Source organism: Peromyscus maniculatus, chromosome 4, assembly GCF_049852395.1.
Source record: "Peromyscus maniculatus bairdii isolate BWxNUB_F1_BW_parent chromosome 4, HU_Pman_BW_mat_3.1, whole genome shotgun sequence".
NCBI classification, from domain to species: Eukaryota; Metazoa; Chordata; class Mammalia; order Rodentia; family Cricetidae; genus Peromyscus; species Peromyscus maniculatus.
In genome coordinates, this window is record NC_134855.1 from 45,143,004 (window position 1) to 45,149,969 (window position 6,966).

Genomic DNA, 6,966 nt, shown 5'->3' on the forward strand with positions numbered 1-6,966 from the left:
TGCTGAGTCTCAATCTCCAGGACGTTAATAGAAGATATTTTAGGATAAATATACTCTAAAAGTAATTTATCCTCATTGTACCAGTGCATATTGGAGTCTGCTGAATACCATCAAGTTTTCCAAGTTTTTGTATCCTGGAAAAGGTACTGGATAGGGGCTTATGAATAGTAGCAGAAGAAGATATGGTTTATTTAAAAATATTGTACTTCCAAAGATAGGAAGTGGATCAGAGCTAGGATGAAAGTTCCAAGCTCAATTGGATCATTTGCATTCTGTGAGTTTTCTCGCTCATTTGCATAGTGCCTACTACCTGCACCTCTCTAGGCTCTAGCTGGTACAAGTAGATCTTAGTGGTTAGGCTCTCAGTATTCCAAATGGTTTCTTTCATATGCTAATCTCATAGGCCTCTTGAACATGTGACTCGCCTGCATCATCAGCACTGATTTAGTCCTGTGGCTAATTTAAGCTGCCTACATTCATTCATTACCTATGAATATTTTCTCCTAGTTAGTTTGGGAAAATTTTAAACTCACAAATGTTTGTATATAAATGAAGTTGTAGGGGGGAAACAATGTTAGAATATCTATAGGTTGACATCATCATTCAATGTAGCATTTTTATAGACAATAAAAACAAAGGGATATGGATAGAAAGCTTGATGAGTATTTCAGTGTGGCATTACCCAGCCATTTCACAAACATTTATAGATCCACTGATATATGTAGGGAGAGTGAATAAGAAAAGAAAATAGTTAAATCATTCTCTCTCCCACATGACGCTCTCAGACAAGAAAGAGGTATTCAAGCAATGAAAAAAAAAAATACTATGTTTCATATGAATCTCAGAAAGTCAGGAAAATATGTAACTACAGAGGTGTTTGTTTTGTTTTGTTTTTAACTGAAATATGGATGGGGGAAAAGGAAATGGATAGGGGAAGTGTTTGGGGTTAACAACCTTAATTTGCCTTTCTTTACACAATGTTTTTATTTAGCCTTTGAAAATTTCAAGCAATATATTTTGATCATTTTCCTCCCCAAGCTCCTCTCAGATCCTTCCCCCACCTCACTATCCTCCAAACTTCACCTTCACACACATTCTTTAAAAATTGTCTTTTTGTGGGGTGTACTCACTCTGTACCTCTGGCTGCCAAGGAAGGAAGTCACTATGTAAAGTAGGCTAGTCTTAAACTCATAGAGATCTGCCTTCCTCTGACTCCTGAGTGCTGAGATCAAAAGCACAGTCATCATACCTGGAGGTCTGGGCATCACTTAATCATAATTTTTTGACTGTGCCATCCATGGTGCAGAGGGAAAATTTCTCTTCAAAACTAAATTCTCTCCTTACACAAAGGCTGAGGTTATGGCTCACACACACCCTTACCTCTTAACCCCTCACAGTATTGTTTCTGCTAACAAGAACTGTCTATCAGGTATGGGCTGTATGGGAATTAGGATCATTGTAAGGACAATTCAAGGGAACTCAGCTCAGATGCCCCTGTGGGGTTGGCCAAGGCCTGACTTGAGACTCCCTTCAGCTCAACTTCAGTTCACTCTCTTCCTCTCCCTTTATATCAAGAACACAAGTCCAAGAAACTTTCTTTACATTCATCTCTGGCTTAAAGCTTGTCTTTGGAGAGCCCAGCATGGGCCTACTGCTGTCAGATGTGGTCTCAGAAAGCCAATATGGGAATGGTATTCTAGAAAGCAAGCTTTGTCTGCCTGGCTGACAATGGGCACAAGGTGGCAGTGTTAAAACTCTTAGTCATGCACTCAGTACTTAGACTGGTTGAATAAATGCTACTTGGTGCCATGTATCAAATGTGTGAGATAATGAAGGAGGTAGCAGTTCCAAAAAATAAAATAAAATGGGGTTGAGTTATTGGCCACTGTTGAACCTGACTAAAGAGAGAAATTAAAAACCCATTGTGATCATCCAATAACTGAAAGTTGAACAAATGCAATTTGATAGTAAGAGCAGTTGAACACTGTGACGTGTAAAACCATTTGTTAATGTTAGGGAATATTTTTTAATGAGATATACAATATGGATAGAAATAAACGACGGACAACCAAAAATCCTGAAATCGGAGTCTTCAGAGCTCTTGTGTTACTAGAACTTTCCTCCAAAACCTCAAATCCTCACTGGCCCTACCTCCCGGGATCTACAACCCAACCAATCAGCCAATTAAAGAGTTAAGTAATAGTGAAAAGTAGAGAGGAGAGATTTAGTCAAATTGATCATCTTGTAAAGAAAAAGGAGATAAAGGGGCCAATAACCCAAATCTAGTTCCAGTGTATTGACTTGAGCTTTAGGTATAAACAGAGGAAGGGATACGCATAATTTAGCAGTCCTGACAAGGTGTGGCCCCACCTCTCTTTATCCTGTCCTTATTTCTGCTCCAGCCCTAAAAAATGGCTAGGTAATTGTTAAGAGATGCTCTCAAGAATAATTGTACTTACCTGGGGTTGAGGTGCCTGGATGGGTGGGTGTGTCTGTTCCTGAAGTTTTGCCCTTCAAGAAACTCAAGATGACTCAGGGTAAGGAGTTAAGACAATACATCATCCCTGCCTCCAGCTCTAGTCCAGACACAAGATGAAGACAGAGATGCCAGGTCTTTATTCTGCCTTTTGTTACCTTTATAGACTCAGCCTGTTTCAGAAAAAGCCCCCGTACAGTGCCCAGTTCCTTACATATAGGTGGCTCTCTGACTATATATATATATTGTCAAGCCTTAGCATAAACTGATACATAACGCTGTCACTGCCAAGTCAGGTCTCAGAGCATAAAGAAGAGGTGATATGTGGCTCTAGAGCACTCAGACAGAAACAACACTAGGCTAAGTACTAGAAGGACCCAGCCTATGGTGGATGGTTCTATCCCTGGGCTAATATAAGAAAGCAGGCTGTGCAAAGCCATGAGAGCAAAGCCATGGGAGCAAGCCAATAAGCAGCACCCTCTCCCAATAAACTCTGCATCAGCTCCTGCCTCCAGGTTCCTGCCCTGTTTGAGTTCCTGTCCTGACTTCCTTTAATGGTGAACAGTGACATGGAAGTGTAAGCCAAATAAACCCTTCTCTCCCTATCTTGCTTCTATCTGTGGTGTTTCATCATAGCCATAGAAACCCTAACTAAGACAGTACAAGATCAGGGTCATACAATTTGTGTGACTACAGTGCCTTGTGGACCCTCTCTGAAGTTGAAATTAGTGACATGGCTGCAGGCCTCCACACATCTCCCTCCTTGCTGCAGTAGCTAATATCAAACCTTGACCATTGGAATCTGAAATTTAAAACACTCATGGGCGCAAAAAAAAGTGAAAGACACACATAATACACACCCAGAGCTAAGTGGCTCCATGAAAGTTTTATCCTGTGCCCTGGTGTACTGGCTGGCTCTTTTCTAAGCAATGCGCTCTGTGAACTGCCTGCACCTTCTCTACCTAGCACAGTTTGTCATGACAACACAGAGGATCCGTAAAGCTACACTGACCCTTCTCTCAAACCAACATTTTTACTTAATATCTTTCTCAATAAAGACTTAAAGAGATTGAAAGGGGTAAAAACTGGATGGTGGTGGTACACACCTTTCATCCTAACACTCTGCAGGCAGAGGCAGGAGGATCTCTGTGAGTTCAAGGTCAGCCTGGGCCACAGAGAGAGTTCCATGACTACACACAGAGAAACCCTGTCTTGATAACCCAGGGGAGTGGGGGAGGGTTAAACATTGGTAACCACCGATGGTGATAAATGACAAATTTGTATGGTGTCTATAGTCTCCATTAAGTCATTTTTCTTTGAGACCCAGGCAGGCTAGCCAAATAAAAACATCTTTCTCATTGCCTTTATTTGCTTCCATAGATGTTTGGGTTTTTTTTTCTCCAAAAAATTAGTTAAAAATTGAATTCCAAAATAATGCATTATTTCTTAAACTCTATCTAACCTAGAATATTTATTGCTCAATAAAAGCTTCAATGATTTTATAATTGAGATGATATATAAAACACAATTAACACTAGCAATCTCTAAGAACAAATAATGGAAAATTTATTAAATGTCATGCCCTAGCTCATTAACTGATTTAAAAAAATTAATTCCTGAGTTTAATGCTGTGTATATGTTTAGATATACGAATGTGACTTACGTATGTATTTAATAGTTCGTGTCAAAAATATGAAAACATCAATATCAGCAATTTCCAATGCTGTTCCACTTGTTTCCAGCAAACCAACACATTTGTTATGGACGTCATCAAGTTACTAACTCTGAGTACAAATTTCTTATAAATGAATAAGAGCATTCGTTCTATGTAATTTCATCAAGAAGATAAAATTTTATCTTCTCAGCTGCAGTATTCAGTTTGTACACTTTATTCCTCTCAATCCAGGAGATTCCTGCATTGATCTGCTGTGCTTGGTTTAGTAATTGTGCTTATGTACCCAGATAAGCATACTGCACTTGTTCAGCATGCCCAACTAATCTCCAATAATTCCACCCGTGCCCAAGGTGTCAAGTATCTCCTTAATATCAATGGCTCCTGCATATCTATCGCCTCCTTCATTCCCTACTCTAAACTCTGGAATCATGTAAATAATTGCTACTTGATCGTCTCTCTTGAATATTTCAATAACATCTTAAATACAGTGTGTCCATATGAAAGCATCACCCATATCTGACCTCAAAATGGTCCCTCTTCCAATATATTCCAGTCAGACACCAGTGCCTATTAATTGCTAAAAACACACAGAAACCATTCTTTACATCCTTATGTCTTTTATATACTTCCAACTGAAACCCTCCAAGCACAGTGTATTTTCATCCCTTAAACATTTCTCACTTTCACCTTTTCTGCCTAGTACCTATCTCATTTATACTTTTTTGTGGTTTTATAAATTACTTTACATGTAAGAGATTCCTCCCACTTTTATACTAGCTGAAACTTTGCTAAGGACTGGGATCAGAGTTTGTAATTCAGGTTTTCTCAATTCCTAATAGAATATTTTAACATATGCTTTTGATGCCTTCTGCATCTACAGCTTGAGTCTCATTAACACTCTTTAGAGCAACACAAGGCCATCATAAGGATATGACTGGAATATTCTGTGTAACAGTAACCACAGGCTGTGTTGATACTACATTCAATCAAGAGTTCCAAAAGAACTGCAGTTCTAGACTGGATGGCAAATACAGGTATCTCACCTTGGGCTTAGGAGAGCGGGCTTTGCCCCTCCCCAGAGGGGGCAGTCCCAGCAGCCCAGCCTGACCAGCTCAGCTATCACCCAGGCCAACATCCTGGGCCTTGGGTTAGCCCACCCTAACATCTACCCCATCTAGGACCAGCTGGAGAGCTTGAAGAGACTGGTCCTGCAGGACAATACTGGCAGGATCTCCATGACTCGGGGCAACAGCAGGATGTCCAAAACCAGTTTCAGTGAGGGTCCAGTGACGATGGTGTGCCAGAGGCCTTGAACCAGACCAATGACTCCCTGCAATGAACATTTGCGGATGGCGCTGATTGGACAAAAGGGTGCACTGTGTGACACATCACAGCTCCCAGTGCCACTAGAATGAATGAAGAGGTGTTGGAGAGGCAGGAAAGATGGAGGAGCAAGGTGGGTTTTTGGTTTGCTTTGTTTTTAATTAATTTTGGGGGAAGTTTGAGGGGGAACACCACAGGGTAAGGGGCAGGTATGGAGGGGCCATGAGGTGAGTAGGATTGGGGTGCGTCATGTTAAATTCCCAAAGGATCAATAAAGAGTTAGGCTATATAAAAATAATTAAAATTAAAAAAAAACAAGAACCTGAATATTCAGATTGTATAACCAAATGCTAGGCTGATGGTTAAGTTTTTGACTTGAAAATTTCAAAAATACACATATTAACAACCTGGTGGTATATGGAGACTTTTAAATGAACCAATCATTCACATGTTTAAGTTATAATGATTCATATGATAATGCTTCTATTATTTTTATTAGCTATAACTACTTATTATAGATGACATATTTATGACTATCTAAATAAAAGCTTAAAATCTTTGAGCTCAAGAGGTCTGGGGAGATTTCTAAAAAGTAATGAAAAGGAAAATAAAAAGTTGAGATTAACTTATTTAATTAGAAATTTCAGACATACATGGAATCAGCTGTAGTTAGATATTAACTATCCATGTCCATATGCAAATAATATAAATTGGGATGAAAGCATAGCACACAGTAAAGTGCTATCCTAGCATGCACAACACCCTGGGTTTGATCCCTAGCACAGATACATTGATAAGTGCATATATATTATATATGTAGGAACAGCAGTGTGTATTTGTCCTGTGCTGTGTTCCAAGCTCACAGCAAGGACAAGCATCATGATCCTCGGTTTCCTTTTCTTCAGGAATGTCCCATGGGTATGATATAAGGGTTTACTATTCTTACTAGGGATCAGGTCCAATTACTTGATCAAGTTTGATTGCTTGACAGATTAACATTAGTTCTCATTGACATTAGTCCACCAAATATGACTTCTCTATGAAAATGGCTTAACAGTTTATTATATCCACAAATATATGCAAATACTTGCACGTAGAAATGTATATAAATATCTCCCAGTATTATCATTATATATATTCACACACATAAATATCTCCCAGTATTATCATTATATATATTCACACATATAAATATCTTCTTGGGTTGTCATTATGAATATGAAGATAGATACCTAAGTGCACACACACTGCATTTTTTAAGATTGTATTTGTGCTTGTGCATGCATATGAAAGTGTCTCTGGTGTGTATCTGTGTGTCTGTACTCACACACATTATGCTACGAACATTGTCAAGTGCCCATGCCAGAGTACTCCAAAGGCACATGTGTTATGCAAAATAAGAACAACCAAAAGAAAAAAGGTTCTTTATTGAAAATGTCATCAGCTGCTGGGAATGGGTGTGAAGGAAATACATCAATTCCTCTGCCTCCCT